At 42.7% G+C, this 23243-nt stretch overlaps 1 protein-coding gene and 1 long non-coding RNA gene across 6 annotated transcripts in view; both read right to left on the minus strand.

Moving 5' to 3' along the window:
• The window catches only part of SH3KBP1 (SH3 domain containing kinase binding protein 1), a 329089-nt gene that overhangs the window by 201653 nt on the left and 104193 nt on the right, over positions 1 to 23243 (minus strand). The gene's annotated exons all lie outside the window — the stretch shown is intronic.
• Positions 12906 to 14185, minus strand: LOC117797397. Its single transcript, XR_004622331.1, has 2 exons — positions 13674 to 14185; positions 12906 to 13150 (listed from the first exon to the last, which is right to left on the minus strand). It is a non-coding gene; the product is annotated as an uncharacterized LOC117797397 (long non-coding RNA).

A 23243-nucleotide genomic window follows, 5' to 3' on the forward strand; every position in this document is an offset into this window, starting at 1 on the left:
GGAATGGGATAGACTGGTGATGGGTGGTACGGAGGGCACGTATTGCATGGTACACTGGGTGTTATACGCAACTAATGGAGCATCGAACTTTACATTGGAATCCGGGGATGTACTGTATGGTGACTAACATAATATAATAAAAAATCATTTAAAAAAAAAGATACAGAATTTAAAAACCTGATGGCTGAGACAATTACTTCAAATTACTTCAATAATTTACATAATTATTTTTGAAAGCATCAATAGCCCAAAATGATAGTAACTCACAAACTGCAGGTCTGGAGCAGAGGGTTACCGGGTTTCTCTGAATCCATGATCAATTACACCAGCGCGGGGGGGGGGGGGCGGAAAAAGCGAAAGCTAAGGGGCTAGACCCAAAGCCTGGCTGAATGGCAGGAAGGGCTCAAGGATGAGGGATGCGTTCTTTAGGAAGAACATGGGGCGAGAAATGGAGATGGGCTCCTTCTATGGAATAAACATGAAGACAGCAAATTACGTAGGGGGCTGAGATTCAGCCTGGGCAGAGGGCAGAGGCAGAAAGAAAGGGAAAAAAAAAGCTTGTCAAAACATAGCCACTGGCCAGCAGCTTCCTACACACCCGGGTGTTCGTTACCATATCCAATTCGCCAATTGCTGGCTCAGTTCACAACAGCCTTGCCCTCCCTCCATCACCAGGGCCCCACCGGAAATCAGCAACTGTGGCTGGCACTTTGCTGGGTTGAGAGTTTCAGCTGGCGTCCCAGGCCAACCCAGCACAAAGCTGTGTGCACGCATGTGTATGTACACGGACTCCCACCTCAGCAGCCGTGGCACCTGCTAGAACAGCAGTTGCTGGGGGTTTCTGTAGCCTCACAGGCAGATGGCATCAGGGGACAATCTGCAAACATTGCCCGCCTGAGCCACATGACGGGATGCTTTCTTAGTGATGGCTGCCAGGCTGCTATGGCCTGAGAAGTAAAGAAAACAAGCCACCACAGGGGCTCATTCCCCAGAGGTTGCTTTTTGTGGGGTAGAACAGTTGCTCAAACCTCCCTTTCCACTGCAGTGTGGATATGACTGTGCACACACACATTTCCCAGCTGGACACAACATAACATGGCAATACAACATTCAAGGTCACCAAGGACTAATTCAGAGAAATTCAGTGGGTTGTGGGCAACATGTCAAGCATTTGCTTAGCACTAACTGCTAAAGGCATGCAGTTGGGGAACAGTGAGGGAGGGACAAGTGTTTGAGAGACTGGAGTGGTCACTGGAGAGAACTTTAGAAGCTGCGATTGGTTTTTGTTTGTTTGTCCGTCTTTAGGTAATCTCTACACCTAGTGTGAGGCTCAAACTCAAGACCCAGAGATCAATAGTCACAAGCTCCAGTGACTGAGCCAGCCAGGCACCCCTAGAAGCTGTGATTGTTAAGAATACTCAAACCCAAGGCTTCCAAGCAGCACCCTGTGAGGTTGGAAGGACTGACCTGATCAAGCAGGTGCTTAAGGGCTAAGACAGCAGCGCCAGAGAAAGGTTGGTTCATAAATCCCAGATGCCATTGTCCTCTCAATAATTGTTTATATTTGCCACACAGAGAAGCCTAACAGTGACCACATTTCTTAAGTTCCTTCTTAGATGGAAGCAGGGAGGAGACAAAATGTAAAATATGCCCCACATTTTTCCAGAGAAACCAGACACACGGGGACGGCGGTGCATCCTGTAGACTCTCCGCCCGCACAATACCGGTACGCAGGCTCGATGCAGCTCCCCCAAACTCAACGCCTTCCCTCTGATGTGCCTCTTTTCTGGAAGGGAGGGGAGCTATTAAAAGCCCATCATCTATCCATTTACCCAGGCTGGAAAACTCAGTGTTAACCCCCATACCTAACCAGTCACCCCGTTGGGCTCTATTTACTTCCTCGACCTCTCAGTTTCTCTCCATTCCTCCTATGCTGCCTTAAAACCATGAATACCAGGCAAAGAACTCAAAGAGATGTTTCTCCAAAAAGATATACGTATAGCCAATAAGCACACGACCAGATGTCCAACATCATTAGTCATTAGGGAAATGTAAATCAAAACCATAATGAGATACTCCTTCATACCCATAAAATGGTGAGAATTTTTTAAAAAAGGAAAATAGTGTTGATGAGGATATGGAGGAATTGGAACCACTGTGCATGGCTGGTGGGAATGGAAAACGATGCAGCCACTGTGGAAAACAGTATGGTAGTTCCACAAAGTTAAACATAGAACCCACCAAGTGACCAAGCAATTCCACTCATAGGTATATACCCTAAAATACTGAAATCAGGGACTCAAAGAAACACTTGTATGCCAACATTGACTGCAGCATTATTCACAGTAGCCAAAAGGTAGAAACAACCTAAGTGTCCAACAACAGCCTCAAAAAGGAGTCAAGTTTTGAGGCATGCTACAACAGGAATGAGCCTAGAAACCATTATACTAAGTGAAATAAGCCAGTCATAAAAGGACAAATATTGTATGATTCCACTTAAATAATGCAGCTAGACTAGGCAAATTCATAGAGACAGAAAGACTGGAGGTTACCAGGGAGTGGGAGGGGGGATGGGAGTCAATATTTAATGGTTACAAAGTTTCTGTTTGGGGTGACCAAAAAGTTTTGGATAGAGATAAGGACGATGATTGCACAACACCGTTGATGTAGCTAATGCTGCTTAACTGTACATTTTGAATGGTTAAAATGGCAACTTTCATGTTATATATACATATACCACAAGAAAATATACACATGAACACCAGCTAACGTGGGAATGCTTGCCATGTGCCAAAGCTGCTCTCAGAGCTTCACCTGGATGGCAATTTGTAGCCTGCACAACAACCCCATTTCCCAGTGACACACACACCAAGACACAGAGCACCGAGGAAGCCTGCCAAACAAACAAGAGTTAGAATCGGAACCCAACCCAACTAGCTTCAGGGTGCATCTCTCAACCACTCTTCTCAAGTCCCACCGGAGGGGCAATAATGTCTCCCTGCCTCTACACTGACGCCAGAGACACTCTCTGAAAACAAATGTATGCTCTTGTCACTCCCCTACAGAAATCCCCCAGTTACTTTCAAAAGACCACAGGACAAACCCTTTCATTTAAAAACTTTTAAAATTGCCCAGCAAGCCACAAATCCCTGTGTACTGGATTCTGGCTCAAACTCTCCGCCATGCACGCTGGCCCCATGGTGCCCATGACCATGCACGTGTAATATGGGGAGTGCATTTCTCTAACAACCTTCACTTTCACAGACATCTGATGTCATGGACTCCTATTGGTAGGCTCTAAAAATAGGTGACGATGCTGGCAATGACACAACCTTACACGGGCAAAGCCTTGGAGAAATTAAAGTGTTTTAGCAGATATTTCTTCACTTGCTCCTCACAGTAACACTGTCATTATGTTATTGAAAAAAATAATAAAACCCTGATTCTGCCAGACTGATAGATTTTTGCATGCAAGAACCATGAGACCAGTCAGAGAGGATGCAAGAGCAGCCAAAGGTCACAAAGCTAGTCAGGGGCATAGTAGGCTGTGGGACCCGCCTCTGGGCCTTCTGGGCAGGGCTGTCCTGCTACACCTCACCTCCGAGGAAGAATTAGTGCCATGGCTATAGGGGGGAGACTCAAAATCAACCCCCAACCCCCGCTGGCTCCAGTGGGAATCTTCACTTCCCTCCACAGCCAAAGAATATAAGGTACTGCTTTATCCATAAATCTACCAGTACTGAGGCCCCAATCCTTGAAGTCCCTTCTCATGCACACATAAAACCTCTTTGCTGCAGAGGAGGGAAGGTGGGCTTGGCACTGGAATAACTCCTGCCTGCCTATGGCTGCCAGCAATCTGGCTACCTGGAGCTCTCCGCGGTTCTGATCCAGATCATGGGACTCTGGATTTCCTGGGTCTGAGTGTTCCTAGCCCCCAACCCTCAGTCTCCACTTACTACTATTCCAGTGGTAGAGGTCACATCCTGGGCCAGGACTGTGGGCCATGGGGGCTTCGAGAAATTCATACATCCCCACCTATATAAATCAGCAACAACTGTGCTTGCTTTAAAATCCTACAAAATCATCAGGGTATCAGCAAAACTCCTTAGGAGGTAAAAGAAACCCAGCTTTTCTTTATCCCAAATCTGATGCCCCAACAGTGGAAACTCCTCATGTACAATAAAACTGAGGCCATCAGTAAGATATCAATGCTCTGATAACACTCAAGCTCTGTCACAAGGGCAACATGAGTGAAGGGAGAGGAGAATTTGTACCATTCCCACTCCCCAGAGCACTATGCTGATCAGAGCCCAACGTGGCTCACCACATCTGGAGGCCAAAAAGCCCCAATAATGCCACTCTAGCAAAAATTTGCCATGACACATTTAGCACCGTGCAAACAACAGCCTCACTGAGCAAACGCATAATTTGTACGCAAATTATGGGAACTAGACTAGCATAGTCTGCTTTGCGATAAGTGGAATTGCCTGGATGTGCTGGCTGCTGAGCTGGCTTTCCTGCTTTTCTCCTCAGCCTCCCTATCTATTACATACTATACAGGTGCTGGGGGCTTGGCTTGGTTGAACCTTAACTTTTTTCAATTAACTAAAATACTCCCCAGTAAAACACTAGTGAAGGTTCAGTCTGGGGGCCCCTCCCTCCTCTCATTGTACCACCAACCTTGACACAAGGTAAGACCCAGGCTTCACAGTAAATGGACAAACAAAACAAAACAAAACAAAAAACCACCAGTACTGGCATCATCATTTATTAGGTGGGTGAGCTGGGGGCAATACTGAATGCCTCGAAGCAGCTCTTTTGTCATCTCTAAAACAAGTCTAAGGCTCAATGCTTTCGCACCATCACAGAGGCGTCTTCAGGGTCAAAGAGTAAATTAGGGAGCAGTATACTGATTGATTGTTTCTTGTCATTATTAATGTCATCATTAAATAGCAAAGTGCTATAAAAAAGAACAACACCTAACAAAGCCGATGAACTTCACCATCAGAACGTTGAGTGAAAGAAGCCAGACTGAGATCACATGCTGTACGATTCCGTTATGCGGAGTTTAACAACAGACAGCTAGCTTATCAATGGGGAGAGATCTCCAAAGAGCAGCTGCACTTGGGAAGGTAACGACGGGGAGGATGAAGAGGTTCTATAACCTGGTCTGGGTGACGGGTGCACAGGTGTATACACGCCTACAACTTCATGGAACTGTGTTTCAGATCTCTGCACTTCACTGTATGCTATTTCCACTGAAAGTAACAATATGAATGCTTAAGCCAGAAGACAATAGCTTCTTTTAAATTGAAATGTGCTAGTATTTCATTCTAGAAGGTCAAAAACATGAAAAGCTAGTGCTTGGGTGTCTTAATATTCATCTCAGGGAAAAGCTTCCTGGGATCAACGTTAAGGGGACGAGTGGTCAGAAGGTACCAAGTGGGTGAGCCAAGGAGTGACTCCTCTAATTGACACAATCAGCCGAGTGGGTCTCCTCCCTCCATGGGGTCCTTCCTCTCCACCTCAGCTGCTTTCCCCACATCTTAAAATACTGCCTTCTTTCCCGTCACCAACGGTACAGGCCCGCGGAGTGGGCTGGTGCCACTGACACCAGGGGGAGCTGGGTGCTGCCCTGACCTGCAGAAAATGCTGGTCCTGGGCTTCCCTCTGCGTTAGCGTGAGGATGGGCAGGGTCCCCTCAGCTCAGGGTAGAAGCAGGGCAGGGCAAAAAAGGAGTCATTCTTCAGCCTGCCCTCAAACCTGGTCTGTTTCTTTCTGCAGGTAAGGTTCCCTTTAGGGCCAGGTGTGGCAGTGGGATCACAGCTGTCCCCCCTCCACCAGTTCATGGAAAACCTTTTTGCAAAATTACTACTGGCAGGAGATAAAAGGAAATCACTAAAACAAACCTTCACCCCAAATCTACTGCAAGAGAGTTTTGAATAGATACAGAATCCTAAAATAGCACATTGCCCACCCCCAACAAGCATCATCTCTTCATGCCCGCCCCTCACATAAAAGGCAAATTTGAGGGGCAGCCACCCCATGAACACTGGCTGCTTGCGGAGACTGTGCTTTCCCAGCATTTGGCTCTCTTTAGAAGAGGCTAGTTGATCTCAAGACACCTGGGAAGACACAGCAAGTATCGTGAAAGCAAGAGCAGAGCCCAGGGGAGCTTTAGCTGTAAGATTCTGTTTCTCTAAAAAAGATATATCTCATTATCACAATTTAAAAAAAATACCCATGCTGTTGAACCATAAAATGCACCAACCTCATTAGAAAGACTTACAAAGAATACACACACACACACACACACACACACACACACACACATAAAACATCTGAAAATATGGCAAAATATGAGGATTTGATAAATTGGGGGGTGGACACACTGGTATTTGCTGTTCAGTTTCTGCCTTTTTCTAATGCTTGAAATATTTCATCATTTCCCCTACAAATTACATAGTGAAACCATGCCAGTATCTCACACCACAATGGCTTTCTTATATTTAACAAAATATGTTGCCACTTAGAAAAGTGCCCTGACCATCGAACTTTGCATCGGAATCCGGGGATGTACTGTATGGTGACTAACATAATATAATAATAAAAAAAAAAAGAAAAAGAAAAGTGCTCTGACATATCATTGACCTACGATATTTTCAGCTCAAAGCTAACAAGGTTTTTTTTTTTAAAGTAACAGGATACCAATTGTCACGTTCCTATGTAAAACTTCAACTACATATTTGCAATATCATACATTTGTAGTATTATCTCCCAAGAATCATTGATAACACAAGCCCAGGCAAGAAGCTCTTGACCAGCAGGATGGGAATAAATGCTGAGAGGAGTTCAGGAAGTACTACAGGCTGGACAAAGATAAGAACAGCTACCTTCACGTCCCAAAGAGGTAACACAGCTTCCTGATATATGCACAACGTGATTACCAGCATGATGGTCGGTGCCTTTATATCTGCCCATGCCCTGCTAAACACCTAGATTATTACCCGTGGATCAAAGGGTGTCAATACCAATGAGCTGTTTGGACATGCTTTAGTAAGCACTTAATAACTATCTGTCAAACGAATGGCCAATTTAGCAGAGTGTTATGGGCAGGACACCTATGACAGACGAGGGGTATTATTTCCATTTCAGCCCAAAGCTCTGACCACATGGAAATCTATATCATCCCTACAACGACCCAGCTGGCGTTCACTGGATCACAACCAACTTCTTACCTGCCAGGATGCAGTTCTGGTTTAAGAGCAGTAGGAAGAAGATACAGTAAGAAAATCCACATGTTACCTCATTTTCCTTAAACAAGAAATACCTATTTCCTTATTAAACTGGGGATGTTAGACATTCAAAATAAATTTACTCATTCAAAAATTAAACTTTAAAAGCACTAGAAGAAAACATGACAGAAATATTTTACGATCTCAGAGTGAGAAAGAGTATTTGACATTCTGCCACAGAATCCAGAAGCTGCAAAAGAAAGGACTGATGAATTATGGAAAACTACAACCACAAAATAGACAAAACAAGAATAAAAGAAAGACAATTCCTCAACAAAAGTCCAAGTGGGGGAATGTTGCCCGTGAGAGAGAACACCTTCTACAAAGTGTCAGCAAAGACATCAATAACCCAACAAAAAAGAGCAAAGGACAATTCATAGGGAAAAAAATGACTCAAATCCATTAAAAGATGCTTAACCACACTCATAAGAAAAATGCAAATTATGGTGGAATTCACTTGACAATATCTGTGCAGTGCTCACTAGACAGAAACACCTGAATCCTTTTGGCTGTGTCCTGATACTACAAGTGTAGCATTTACACCTACTGTCTTACCATGTTCACACCAGCCTTCTCGAGGGTCCGGGCCCTCTCAGAGTACTGTCTGTTCTCACAGCACACAGCACAGTGCCCAGCACACAGCTGCTTTCTATGCAAAGAGTAGTAAGTATAGAGGGAAGTAAGCACAAAACTCTCCAGAAGTAAATAATCTAGAAACACAGAATGTATATAATTTTTACTATGATGAGATCTCTTTTTTCCTTGGTATTAAATACCATAAAGCTTCTCGATGGATCTCTCTGATACCCAGTGAGTTTATTAGTGCTGCTGATGCGAAAAATTATTTTTTATCTGTCTGATTGGCAACAATTGAAACAATATAATTTTAGCTGTTGTGTAAAGAAAGATACCCTCTCTTACACTCCAATGAGAGTATAAATTGTTAGATAAATGGGGACAACCTCTGTGGGAAGCAATGTGACAATTACCTATCAAAAATTTAAATGTCTATGCCTTTTGACTCAGTATTTCCATTCTTAGGAATTTAAACGACAAGTATACTTGCACACGTGCAAAATGGTGTATGCACAAGGTTAATCATTACAACACTGCTTAAATTAGCAAGACTGAAAGAATGCAAATGAGTGTCAGTAGAGAACAGGTTACGTGAATTACAGTAAATCCATCCCATGCGACTCTCTCCAAGAATGAGGTGGGTCTCTAAGTACCAATAAGGATGATTGCTAAGACATGTTGCTAGGTAAAAAAGCCTAATAATGTATGCTAGCATTTCTGCAGAAGTGTGCGCATGCTTCACTGTGTAATACAGAACAAACTGATAACTGAGACTTCCTCCAGGGAGGGGAACAGGGGAGCCGAGAGACAGGGAGAGCACACATTTTGTCCCTTTTAATTGGTACCATGTGCCTGTGTTAGCCAAACAAAACTTTAATTTAAAAACTAATCATTGAGGGGCACCTGGGTGGCTCAGTCGGTTACACATTTGCCTTCAACTCAGGTCATGATCTTAGCAGGGATCCTGCTTCTCCCTCTCCCTCTGGCCTTCCCCGTTTGTGCTCTCTCACACTCTCTCTCACCCTCTGTCAAATAAGTAAATAAAATCTTTAAATAAAGAAATAAACAAATAGTAATCACTGAAATGTGTTTACTATTTCCCAATCATTAGACTATTGGCTGCTACTTTTTCTGCAAACAAGGAAGAAGTTGCTGCTGCCCGCTCATACAGCTCAGTTATACCCTTTCCACTGCTGGCGTAATGATCCCAGTGTTGCTGGGTCCCAAAATATGAACAGATACAAAACTTAAAAGAAAGCCCTCGGTCCATATATTTCATCAAGAAGGGGAGATAGGAAAATTAAGATGTGGAGAAAATCACACCAGGCCCAATAATCAATGTTTTTTTTCCAATTAATATGATATAAAATCCAAAATTTTGTAAATACAAGTATAATCAATGGCATGACAACAACCCAGAAAACAAAATAAAATGCATATAAAAAGGCAATATTAAACCTTATTTGTAACTTTATCATAGGCAGAATACGGTTTGCTTTGGTACCCAGAGTACAAATACAACAAGACTTAAATGGTGTGGGATTGGTTAACTATGCTCAAAAAGGTAATTACCCGATCTCAAATTGAGCTCCCTGAGGGGTGGGCACTTTCCCCAAAGCCTCTTCTGGAAAAATTTTTAAATGTTTCTTATAACAACACAGCTACTCCACGACCCAGTACAACCTGAAACAGGAATTGGTGGATCACAGGCTAGATAAACTGTCTGCTCTTGGACAAAAAGGAAGGACCATTCAAGGTCTAAGAGCCATTTCTGCCACCTTTTGAAGAGCTTTGATGAAGAGCCCAGGTTCCTGCAGCCACTGCTGGGAATCCGTCACAGCACCGACCCCTGTACTCTACCTAGGTCTCTCTCGGCTACTCTGTGAGGGCCTCAGGAGTAAGGAAGAGGTCTCAGTCATCTTTCATCCCCAGACACTCAATAAATGGTGGCTATCATTATGAGGTCTATCCTTCTTCTAACAGATGTTCGAGTGTCTACTTATGTGCCTGCTATAAATGCAGCAATACGTGTGTCTAACTCAGTGTGAATTTTCACGGTCACAACCACCGCTAAGACTAATAAGCTAATGGAAAAACGTAAATGCAGTAGGATCTCTTACATATATACAGAAACCAAACCTATCCTTCATTCCCCTAGATCTAAAAACTTTGAAATTCACCTGCAATTATGAAGAGTATACTATGAGCAAGGTACTGTTCTAAGGGTTTGCAACGGAGTAACTCATTTACCTCTCACAGCCACGCTAAGAAGTAGGGAGCATTTTTCTCTCTCTTCAACAGATGGGGAAGTGGGTCCCAAGAGGGGGCATCACAGTAAAAGGGCTGAGCGAGGACTGGGGCCCAGGCAGTCCCGTGGCCAAGCCTGCACTCCCCGTGGTCACATCACGCCCCACCTACACATGTATACTCTCTTCACTTGCTCTGAAAGGCCAACTTCCATAAACTGCCGTTTAAAAGAGGAGAGACAAGGAATACGACCATAGAATAGACTTCAAGAAGTGAGCAGTGAGAGGACCAATGATTTGAAAGCCACTGCCAAGTAAAGAAATTCCTGAAGTTTTAACAAAAAAGCACCTGTTTACTGGTTGTTGAAAGAATGTTTACATACATTTCCATCCCGGATAACTCGATTGTCAAGAATAAATTATTCCAAGCCTGTGACAAAACAATGCCATTTCATGCTCATTTCCTGATTAAAGCTTTTAGACAGCTGGGCATTTTCATTTCTCAGAGCTGTAGGGAGCTATGCAAATTTCCACACAGCAGCTCCAAGATCATTAATCTAAGGAAAGCATGTGCCAACAGAATACCAGATTTTATATTGTTTCAGTAAAGAAGAGGAGGGGCAGGTTAATCTAATTACCCTATGTGTGGTCACCTGACTATGGTTAACAAAAAGATCAAATGCTAAACTGTGCAATCAGCAGAAAACTGCTAAGTAACGAGGCATTTCAGATCACAAAAGGAGCGGGAAGAGGGGGTGAAAGTCTTGCATTGCTTGGAACTAGATACTGGAGCAATAAAAATAATCATACTGAGCTCATATGAATGATAGGCAGAGCATTTTAATTATCGCACGGAGCTAGAAGCATAACTATAAATCAATCCCTCTCTCACACTCCCACACATGCTCACACACACATGCACAGTCAGGAAGACTGGAAGATACTCCCTTTTTTTAAAAAATAATTCCTGTTTGGAGGCTCAAAAAAGTACATTTTATTTATTTTTTCTGGTATTACTTTATTTTTTTATTATAATTTTTTTTATTATATTATGTTAGTCACCATACAGTACATCCCTGGTTTTTTATGTAAACCTGGAAGATACTTCTAGCAAAGGATGGCTAACTTGAGCTGAAGTGCTCAGGAAGCAGACACAGGCGGGCACTCATAATTAGACTCGCCCTGTATCCGTGACCGTGTGCTTGGCACTTATCACTCAGGGCGCACTACTGTTAATTCTCCTTCCAGTAAGGAGCAGCTGGGTTTGGAAAGGCAGTAGCACTGGCTCACACAGCTGATTCTTCAGTTCAAGTTCTGGCCCTGACATTGCAGCAGGGTGTGACCACGGTGCCTCACTTTTGTTGTTTATAAAATGGACGATTAATATATTTTGAAGATAGAATGAGATCTGGTGGATGAAGGCACAGCCTCTGGGTCCCAGAGGTGTCAGGCTCCAGCAGCCGGAGTGGGAGCCCCACCTGCCAACAGACACGAGCGAGGCCCTGAGGTGGGGTGAGTATTGAAAAGGAGTAACTTCCCAGTATCCGACTCCTACTGTGGTTGGTCTAGCAGAAATCTCAAGAAATGTACTTCCATGCACTCTTTCTGAGAGAGCTACTAGAGGGTGTATCCCACCAAATCCAGTGAATAAAACCAGAGAGCAAAGGAGCCAGGAGCCAGGACCCAGGACAGCCAATAATGAAACAGGGGTGGTGGCAATTTCCTGGCTGACTTCTAGGCAGCAGCTTCAAGAGCAACCGGTTCATGTTGGAAGGTGCTAGTATTTTTGTGGGGCATGGGGGCGGGGGTGGATCAAGAGGCATTTTACAGAATTGTTTAGTTCGAGGTATGAAAAGATTTGCATGTCCAGGGATAACTCAACAAACAAAGAATTGTTATCTGTAGGAAAAACAGGAAGTCATATAAAAGAATTATATTCTTTTTTCAATACTCAATATTAACATTGCTATAGTAATGAACACATTAAATATAGATTAGACCAAAACCTGAGCTGCAAGCATATAGGGAGGATGGGGTAAGGTGGGGGGGCTCTAAGTGAGCTGAAATCCTTAATTACTATAACAGGTAACAGATAATATCTAGAATTGACAAACCAAGAGACAGAAGTGCATGCCTATTACTCAGAAGTACAGCAGCGAATACTAGAAGCAACATCTTGGACTGAAAAACATCTCCTAGAAGACAAGGACATGAGAAGGGACACAGAGCTGCTGGATCCTCACACCCCTTTCAATACCATAATCTATATACCTATACAGCACTTTGATTTTGCAAATTAATTATCCTAAAGGCATACATGCTTGCTTCACAAAATAAACTGTAAAAGGGGATACAAAGCAAAACATAAAAGTATTCCCATTCCCCGGTGAAATCCCAGCCCTGCTCTCCTAGGAACTATTAATGAGTCGTGTGTGTGTGTGTGTGTGTGTGTGTGTGTGTGTGTGTGTGTCCCTACTTGTTCTTAACAGAAATGGACTCATACAAGATGTGGTGGTTTGCATCTTGCTTTCTTCCATTTGGCGATGTCTCTTGGACCTCTTCTGCTATCAGAGCTCTGCCCCTCTTCCCCATGGCTGCACAGAACCCAACTGTAGGATTTGCCAGTATCTGAGGGGATGATCTGGTTGTGCAGGAAAGGAGATTTCAGAACTAGGAAGTCTGACCAATCAGAACCACCCAGATTAAAGAGTGCTAAGTCAGAGCTGGAGACGGGGGTGGGGGGGGGTGATGTAGGAATATGAGGGGATAAAAAATAAGAGCAAGGATACCTCCTCAGGGACAGGTGGCTACTGTCTCTGTCTTCCACTCCCCTGGATGAACACATGGGCTTGCTGGAGTGGGGTTTGGTTCACGAACCATGGGAGCTGCATGTTTCTCACCATACCATAAACGGAAGTACACCAGCTGTCATTGCTGGCTCTTCTGGAATGCTGATGGAGAAAACTTGTGGCACAGCAAACTGGCTGTTTTTGAGATCTGGCAGAATTTCTGCTGCTGTGTAGACGTTGGAATCTAGGGGTGGAGACGGGTGCATGAAACACACCCTGATAGATACTTCATCTGCTCCTGCCACGAGGCCATCCCCCTTCTGCTGAATTTCTGTATCCTTGGCTAAATGGTTAATTTACTATAATCTGAGGCTGGAGAGAAACAGTCCTCTCCCCTCCAGGTTGTAGCCCACATGACACTATCTGGTAGTCTTAAGTCTTTAGCAATTACAAACACTACAGTGAGCATCACTGTGTCTCCAACTCTGCACATACACACATGTGGAACTGGGGAACAAATTCTGAAAGTGAAATTTCTTTATTTCACTTTGCAGTCTGGTGCATCCTTACTTTTAACAGACAAACAAGATTAGCCTCAGAACAGTTTTTCTCCATTATACTCTAACAACACGAACGAGTGCTGACTTCCTTGTATTCCATATCTTTAAACTTCTAAATTTTTGCCAATCTGATAACAGAAAATGAAATCTAATTTACATTTCTTTAATTAGTACAAATTAAGGTTGATCTGCTTTTCACATGCTTACCATCTATTTGGCTTTCTTTTCCGGTGATCTGCCTGCTCATGTCCTTTGTCAGTTTCACTACAAAGCATTTTGCCTCTTTCCCTTTCATTTCTAAGAGCTCTCTGAATATTAAAGAATTGTCCCTTGGTCTTTCATATGTTGGAGAATTTCCCCCATTTGTCATTTGTCTATTTACTCTATCAATTCTATTTCTTTCCATCCAGAAGTTTCTAATTTTTTTTCACAAAATCTACTCTTTTCCCTGAGGTCTTCTTAGAGGTGTGACACGATTACAAAGGCCTTGTCCACTGAAAAAGAAAAAAAACACTCATTGTTTCTAATAATTTTATGGCAAAAGTTAATGTGTATTATTGAAAGGGCTCTCTCTCCCCACCTACATCCCCCAAAGAAGAAAGAAACATCCAAAACCTCAGCTTAGAATAACTCATTCCAGGGGCACCTGGCTGGCTCAGTCAGTGGAGTGTGTGACTCTTGATCTCAGGGTTGTAGGTTCAAGCCCCACGTTGGGTGTAGAGATTACTTAAAAATAAGATCTTAGGGGCGCCTGGGTGGCACAGCGGTTAAGCGTCTGCCTTCGGCTCAGGGCATGATCCCGGTGTTATGGGATCGAGCCCCACATCAGGCTCCTCCGCTGGGAGCCTGCTTCTTCCTCCTCCCACTCCCCCTGCTTGTGTTCCCTCTCTCGCTGGCTGTCTCTATCTCTGTCGAATAAATAAATAAAATCTTTAGAAAAAAAATAAGATCTTAAAAAAAAAAAAACTCATTCTGGGAAGTAGAAAGCCCGATTTTAGGTGTCTGGTTTCCAAAGCTTAGGTTTGAAGCTGAAAAAGTATTTTGTAGTGGGAAACTGCCTACTGATTTGTGCCTGGAAATATCTGCCTTTATTTAGCATTAATAGACTAAAGATAAATAATATTCATTAACAGGTTACAAAACTGAAACTCTCTACCCATTAAATAATAGCTACCCACTCCAACCTCTTTCCAGCTCCTGGTGACCACTATCCTAACCTTCTGTACTCTGAGTCTGACTACTCTAGGTATCTCATATAAATGAAATCACACAGTATCTTCCTTTTTGTGACAGGCTTATTTTACTTAGCATAAGGTGTTCAGGGTTCATCCATGTTGTAGTGCATGTCAGGATTTTCTTCCTTTTTAAGACCGGATAATATTCTATTGTATGTATATACCACATTTTGTTTATTCATTCATCCATTACTGGACATTTGGGTTGCTTCCACCTTTTCGCTACTGTGAATAATGCTGCTGTGAACGTGGGCCTACAAATATCTTTTTGAGAACATGCTTTCAATTCTTTTGAATGTAGAATTGCTGGGTTGTAGGGTAGTTCTATTTTTAACTTTTTGAAGAACCTCCATATTGTTTTCTACAGTGGCTGCACCAGTTTGCATTCCCACCAACAGTGCATGAGGGTTCCAACTTCTCCACATCCTCGCCAACACTTGTTATTTTCTGTGTTGTTTTTTTTTTAAATAGTAGCCATTCTAATGGGAGTGAGGTGATATCTCACTGTGGTTTTGATCTGAATTTCCCTGATGATGAGTGGTGCTGAGTATCTTTCCATGTGCTTGTTTACCGACAGTAAATCTCCATTGGTGCGATGTCTCTTCAGGTCCTTTGCCCATTTTTAATCAGGTTGTTTTTTTGTTGTTGTTACCAGGGTTATTATTCTGATACATGACTTATAGAGTCTTTCTCCCATTCCATTGTTTTTTCACTCTGTTAATTGTGTCTTTTGATGCACAGGACTTTTCAATTTTGATGTACTCTGACTTAGCTATTTTTATTTTTGTTGCCTGTACACCTCCCTCTCATAAGGCCCCTGGTGATTATCAACTTCCCATCTTAAGAGCCTTAACTTAAGCAAAGCTGCAAAGTCCCTTTTGCTACATAATATATCTGTAACATAATCCCTGGGTTCTGGGGATTAGGATGTGGACATTTTTGGGGAGCCATATTCAGCCTAGTTCCTCTCTAAACTGAGAATATTGGTGACACCTAACTCAAGGATTATTATGACAACTAAATAAAACAAAATCTGAACTAAGCTTAGAACACTGAGTGGCCTATGGTAAACGCCAGTGATCGTGATAGCACGATACTAAGTGTTACAGGAGACAGGAGTGTGACTAAGGGGACTGGTAAGAGCAGAAGCTGGGGGCATTTATACCCCCGGGGAGAATGAAATGCCTTCCCAAAAGGGAAAACATACCAATTCAGTGATAAGAAATGAGTAGGGTTTGGAGGGTCTGGAAAGGGAGGCCAGAAGGAAAAGTTCTGAATTTTCCTCCACATTCTTACATCGGCATTTACATCTCAGAAATCTTTCCCAAGAAGCCACATCTGCTTTCAGACAGTAGCTGCAAGGTGATTTTTTCCTTCATTTATAAGGAAACACACTCAGCTGAATCTCTGAGTCTCTCTTTAATAAACAATTCACAAACTTTTTCCCAGCAAATTATTTTTAGAATAGAAAGGGATTTTTTAAAAAGAAGCAGCAGCAGCTCATATTTATAAAATTTGTCCTCAAAGTTTAAAAATAGATCTAAAAATCTGATGACAGCCCTGCCCCATCCTCACCCATCAGCACCAGAAAGATAGACAAAGCATGCTTTGAGACTCTGGATTTTTAAAATGTAGCCTTGGCTTATCTCTTCTCCCTGGAATGTTCACAGTAAATAGCAGGTGGACAGAATAACGAAGGAAAATAATCACTATTGATGTTATTCACATTGTTCCTTTCATACATGCTGCGAAGCTGCAATAATTAACTGGCAGAGATGTAGAACAACTTCTCAACCCGCCCTGGTCCTCTCCTGGCAAACGTACTCCCTGCCCCCACACCAACAGAGGGCTGAGCTTCAGCTCCTGCAGACTTTGGGCAGTTCTGACTTGGAGGTTAATTTGCTCGGAACCCAGAGCACGCTGGGGAGCACCACAAATGACAGGTGTGGCTTTGGGTCACAGGCAGGAGATGTGCTGATAACAACACACTGCACTGGTATCAGTTTTCCTGTCAACTACAATCACACACACAACACGCAGACGCACAAAACACACATGCTAGCTGCAATTAATGAGATTTTTACCCAACCACAAACACAGATGAAGAGAATCACTGGACTGACTATCATCCTGAGCTATCTTGCTGCTCTATGTCCCACTTGGGCCCGTCAGCTATAACCACCCCAGCGCAACAATGAGAGGCACACCTCAAAGGTTAAATACAGAAAGGACATGCTGGTGACTCTGTTTTAAGGCTCCACGATATGTTGGAGGGGAAAAAAAAAACCACACTGTAATACCTGGGGTTCAACCAAAATTAACAGCATCACTTTATAATTCCTACCCCGCCTTATAAATGAGAGATGTAAATCAATACATGTTATCCATAGCCCCAGTAACCACTCAGGGTGATGCTAAAATCCATCTAATGTGACTGATTCAGCCACATAACCAAAGAGCATGTACCATGGGCATTCCTGGCCACACCAAGCAATTTTGGCTGGCATTTGTCTTGGAGCTTAGATAGTATGAGCAAAGAACTGAGTTCTCCTTGAAGGAAAAGAAACAGATACAAAACACTCATTTGTGGTGTCTGTTTGGGACAAACAGAATATGCTGAGTTTTCAGAATGAAATGGATGTTCACAATAGGAAGATTAAAGCGAAGTCAAAATTTTCCATGACTGATCCCCAATTCTGCATTTGGAGATGAGTAATCCCATGGTCTGACTTATGAGTCAACATATGAATACATTAACTACTGAAGACGTTTCCTACATCCACAAAAACCTGGATGCAACTGTTGGAGGTATTTAGGTTGAAAAGAAAGAGAACTTGACATTCTGCATCTCGTTTTCCTGTCTGCCTAAATTCAGCACATAATTTTTTTTAATTAGTAAGATCCATGTAAAGTTTCTTATCTTGAAATAGTGAAACCTCCTGTGAAGTCAAAAGAGGCTTTCAACTTTATTTGTAAGATTATATTGAACGATATTATTCTAAACCTGCATTATGATTTATTTTCTTTTTTGAGATTTTATTTATTTGAGAGAGAGGGAGAGAGGGAGAATGGGGGGGCAGAGCCAAACATGGGGCTCGATCCCAGGACCCTGGGATCATGACCTGAGCTAAATGAAGGCAGATGCTTCACTGACTGAGCCACCCAGGCGTCCCTATAATTTATTTTCATGGAAAATACTCACCACATGTTTTTCTCCTTTTCAAATCAATATTATTATTGATTTAGCATCATTTGGCAAACGGAAAGAAAAAAAAGTCAACTACTTTCCAGGCACAGACACCCAAAGCTGCAGTGCTATTTGTAAGGCTGATGTGACTCATGACATAAGTGCCAAAAAGCACATGGGGCACGTCGTGTTTTCTCAAGCAGAAGATGTTTAATGCAGTGTGCACTTGTAATAAGCCAAAAGATCATACATACACATTCCAGTTTGGGTACTAGAATAACAAAGATAAGTAAAACCCTAGAAATGTCTCCACACTTAATGTAACTGTTGGCTTTAACCTTCTCTCTGACAAATATTATGGAGCATTTCTAAATGGCAGATAAGACATCCAATATGATACAATCACAGACAAAAATCCAGAGTTTTATCCTTTCCAAGTTCTCACTTTGAAATCTGACTATGAGAATCTTGGCCCACAATCCTCTCCCATTTAAAATATACACATACACTCACAGACCAAGGGCTCTTATCCTAGGATTCATGAACAAACACCTAAATTTAAAATGGACAAAGGTTATGAATAGACAGTTCACCAAAGAAGAACTACACACCTATGGTGAACAGACACATGAAAATATAAACTTAGTAGTAACTGGAGAGGTAAATATCAAACAATGAGACACAAGGTGGGACACACTGAATTTGTAAGGGGGAGCCTACCCAGGGAAGGGGTAATGGAGCCTTCTCCTAAACTACTGGTAGCAGTCTGAGTTGGCATGCTTTGGGGAAGGCCAGTAGACAACAGGGATCATACATCTTAAAAACAAAAACACTCTTACTCTAAACCCAGGAGGTCAACTTGTAGGCACTTATCCAAGGGAGGTAAACCACAGATATGCTCCCCGGTCGACTGAAAAGATGTTCACAATTGCTCTTTCTGAGAAAATTAGAGCAATCTAAGATATTAACAATTGAGCTGCTACAAGGTAGGGCTGTATGTTTTCAAAGCTGACTACCGTGAGTAGCTGGGATGCCTCAGGGCTCTCAAGGCTGTGGTAGGGTTGACCACGGACCATGGCCTTGAGAGAATGGGCCTGGGCTCCCCAATCCTGCCTCAATAGTAGGGCTCTGCTTCTCTCTGTCTTGCCTTTGAGGAGACAGCTCTGCAACTTTACAAAGCTTGCAAAACATTACAGTGTTATAGAAGATTAAGTTTAAGAATTGGTTACAATAAAAACTCAGTACCCATGTAAAATGAGGTTGAAGAATGCATATTTTAGTGCCCCATTTTTTTCATTTTTCTCCTTTGCTAAACATCAGTTTTATTTCAGTTTTATTTATTCCAAAAATAAAAATATTAATAGTCATTGAATACTTCAAAATTGGTTACAATTTTGTTATGTGTATTTTACTACAATTAAAACTAAAAAAAAAAAATTGGTTACAAAACACCACCTACAGTATGGTCCCATTCTTGTAGAAAAATAAATACCTATCCATGCTTATGGGAAATGACTGGAAAGCTAGAAAGAAATTCTCAACCATGGTCATCTCTAGAGGGTGGGATGATTTACTTTCATCTCATGTTCCCTTCTTCATTTAAAAAATTTTAAATACCTACATTATCTAAGAAAGAAAATACCTGGATCGGTGGTAAAAAAAAAAAAAAGATTCAAAACACTGATTCGAGTAGAAGAGAAAAAGAAGGAAAATAGCTTAGGAAAGCTATTTAAATAATTGTAGATGACAGTGTCCTTTTCAAAAACTCAAAGCTATTACAGAGATGTAAGAGAGTCCCTTTGGCTTCTGGGTGTGACATTAGGAGAAATCCATTGCTGGCAGCAAGCTCAAACAGTCGAAGAGCAATCTTTCAATAAAGGGAGTTACCAGTCACCTCTAACAGCTTTGGGAAGCTTTGGGACTCTTGAGGCAGAAGCAAGAGAAAAAAGAAAACAATGAGGAAGAAGAAATGGAATGAGAGAGAGGTCAAAGGAAAGATAGCAATCAGAAATCAAGGCCAGAATAGCTCGGGGCCAGTTTTTAAATATTGAAGGGGAAAATTCTAGACATAATAAGGGATATTTCCCCAGGTTCCTGAGTCACCACCCACACTCCCTCATTTCCTCTCCTTTGCAACACTGAACACTGAACATGAAAATTAACGGGAGCTATAATAATGACTCCTGGGAGGAATGGTTTCTGCACAAGAGAAAGTCAAAAGGAAGCATCCAGCATTCTGGGAATATCCCAAGGAGACGGGCGAGGATGAAAGTAATGCCAAATGAGAAATGCGTGGGTGGTTTGTCAGGCAGAGGGTGGGGCAGAGGATGGAAGCCCGAAATTAAACACAATTCCAAACCTTCCAGTTCTCCCTTCCTTGTCTCCCCTACCCTTGTGACAGGTATCACATGACCATGAGGGAACCCGCTCACTGCGTGGGAAATTGTGGTGCACCTATTTCTGTCTGCTTGCAGCATTTCTGCACTGGTCAGAAACCAGATGTGGCAGCAACCCAGCCCAGTCTGCCTAACAAGAATTCCTGGAGCAGCCTGTTTACTCCGGGGCAGTAAGACAGAAAGACGCCCACACAGACAGACCTGCAGACAGATATAGACCCAGACACAGACCTGCAGACACACTCACACACACAGATGGACTCAGATGGACAGAGACACCCAGAGGCACAGACATAGAGACACACACACACACACACACGGAGAACAGAGACACCCATAAGAAGAGATGCCCCAGGTCCGAGAGGCCATCCATCATGAAGGTCACTTTAATGGCTGTTTCATTCCTCTTTCCACCTCTAGCTCACCAAGCCATCACTCATTCCAGGGCTCCTCTGTCCTAGATCACAACTCACTCTTTGGAATTTTATCTCATTTCCAATTATTCAAATCGAGCAGAAAATGTATTTTTACTTTCTGTAACTGTGAAGCCACAGGTTCGTGTGCATGTCTGAGTCATCCGTGCTCACTTGTCTTCTCTGACCCGCTGCTTCCACAGATGTCAGCTCTTATCTCTGAACTCAAAGGCAAACTTCACCAAGCAATCTGCAGTCTTATATGCAGGTGTGCACACACACATCTATGAGAATCATCAGTTTCAGAATAGCTCAACAAACAGCCAAGGAGGGTCTGGACTGGCATTTCCATCCCAGGTCCCAGACGACAGAATCATGGTGTGAAAGGCATGTGGCTTTGGGGTCATGTCCTGAGAACACCCCGTCAGCCAGGGCTACCCTTCTGTAGAAAACAGAGCAACTGGCTGGTCATCAGTTTTCGCAAATGCTACTTGACTTGAAAAGGCAGGATCCTGGGAAATAGGTGACTTCACAGTCACCAAAGTCAAGTGGTCCATGGCTCAAAAAAATTTCCCCATCATCCTAACTGTGGAGTCTTTCTGGATTGCCTTCTTTGAGGGTTTGACCCTGATTTTATCTTTCTCCTATTTTCTGGTATAAATAAAAGTACTTGATTTCCTACTCTGTAGTGTGCACTTTGGCTTTTACATCTTAACTTTTATAAGCAACCATTTCAACAAAGTAAAAATAAATCTCCGCGTACATCCTTTTGGTAATCTTCAGACATGCTGGGCTGGTTAACTTTTAAACCTGAGGAAATTCTAGTTTATACTCTTTTCCCCAATACATTTCAAGAATTTATTGAAACACAGAAACGTGAATCTTCACCTTCATGTTTTTAAAACTATATTCTCAAACTATAGAGAAATCCAGAAACGTTTTGACTTGAAAAAGTCATAATTGCAAGGGCTGTCCTACTTTACAAAGCTAGACCTCAAAACACAGCCAGGCCTGCCAAGAGGCCGTCTGAGTGTCACTCCACCCGGGCTTCTGAGGGTGGGGGCGATAAGCAAAGCTACAGCTGAACAGCACTTCCCCCGATCCCTTCCTGAAAACCTCTTCATCCAGTAATGTCATACAGAGTTTTCACAAAGAATTTGTCACCAGTCCCCAGAGCACGGTCTGTGGAAATTCCATCTGTGGCCTGACATTAGGGGATTTTATCAGACTCAAGGGCAGAAGGAGTCCACCCTGACTTGAGGCAAATCTCTTCACAGGTCTTCACAAGTACACAACCAATGCCCAGCAACACTGCCTCCATTCCTGTCAGCCTGGCTGAGGTAAAGCACACACCACCATCAAAAGCGCCACAATATGCCAGGAAAGTGATGACGTCAATGAACTAGAGAAGGGTTTCTTTTCTTTCATATTCACTTGGCCTCTGAACAGTCTAAATATGGGTGGGCTTGATTTTCTTCCAATTAACTGCTCTTATTTAGCCTTTCCCTTTTCCTTGGGAAAGTTCTACCTCCCATTTTCAATTATTGATTTAAACATCACGCCTCATTCAATTTTTCTCATGAAATATTAGTACTGTATCTTAAGCCGACATGCCTGCTTACTCTAAACCATTCATTACTGGGGAAATTTTTGTGTAAACATTAACTCCGGATGGAAGAATTGGCCATATTAGTTAAGTGTTGACTCCAGTCTATTAGTAAGCCATACAACAAATTAGTCCTTGGTCTATTCAGAATTCCTGGGCCCTCGATGTTGCCATTCTGCATTGCAAGCATCCTCCACTCCATGTTTATTCATCTTTTTCAGAGACTCACCCACATTTGTGCTTCTTAATGACCCAAAGTCACTAAATATGTGGCTTAAATGGCCTTAAAGAAAATTACGTTCTCAATTATAGCTAAGAAAGTATCTTAGCAGCTGTGTTTTCACTGAAACAGCTTTCATATCGAAAGATTTGCATGCTACTTTATATTTATTATCCCCCATTGATATTTAATAATTTCACTCTCAAGCACCACAGCCTAATTTACCTCTTGCACACTGGCAAAAATAAGATGGTGCCCTTGCCTTACAGTGCCCACACGGAGCGCAGCTGAAATCTAGCAGGAATATGACTAGCCCAAAGACTGACAGAGAGTACCAAGAATTTGCCCCCCCAAAAAAGGATTTAGCTGCTTCTGTCAGTGTAGAGAAAATAAAGACCTCAGAAGATACTTGCTTCGAAATGATCTGAGTCAGAACTCTCAAAATACCACATGCTAATAAGTGGCCACACTCCCATGGGGGAGTCGGAATCACCCTGTGCTGCTGAAGGGAACCTGGTACAGAAGCATTTATGACCTGGGCCTGTAGATTCTTGCTCAGGGGGTCCAGCAGCACCTCAAAGAAGACGCTGGGGGAGGAATGAAAGCAGGAGGGAGAGACTGCCTCACAGATGCAACTGTCTGGAGCAAACTCCCACCAACAGGGGCGGATGGGGCGGGGGATGAGATGTCCACCAGGCGGTGATATCCCTGGGCTGACGG

Source organism: Ailuropoda melanoleuca, chromosome X (assembly GCF_002007445.2).
Source record: "Ailuropoda melanoleuca isolate Jingjing chromosome X, ASM200744v2, whole genome shotgun sequence".
In the NCBI taxonomy this organism is placed as follows: Eukaryota; Metazoa; Chordata; class Mammalia; order Carnivora; family Ursidae; genus Ailuropoda; species Ailuropoda melanoleuca.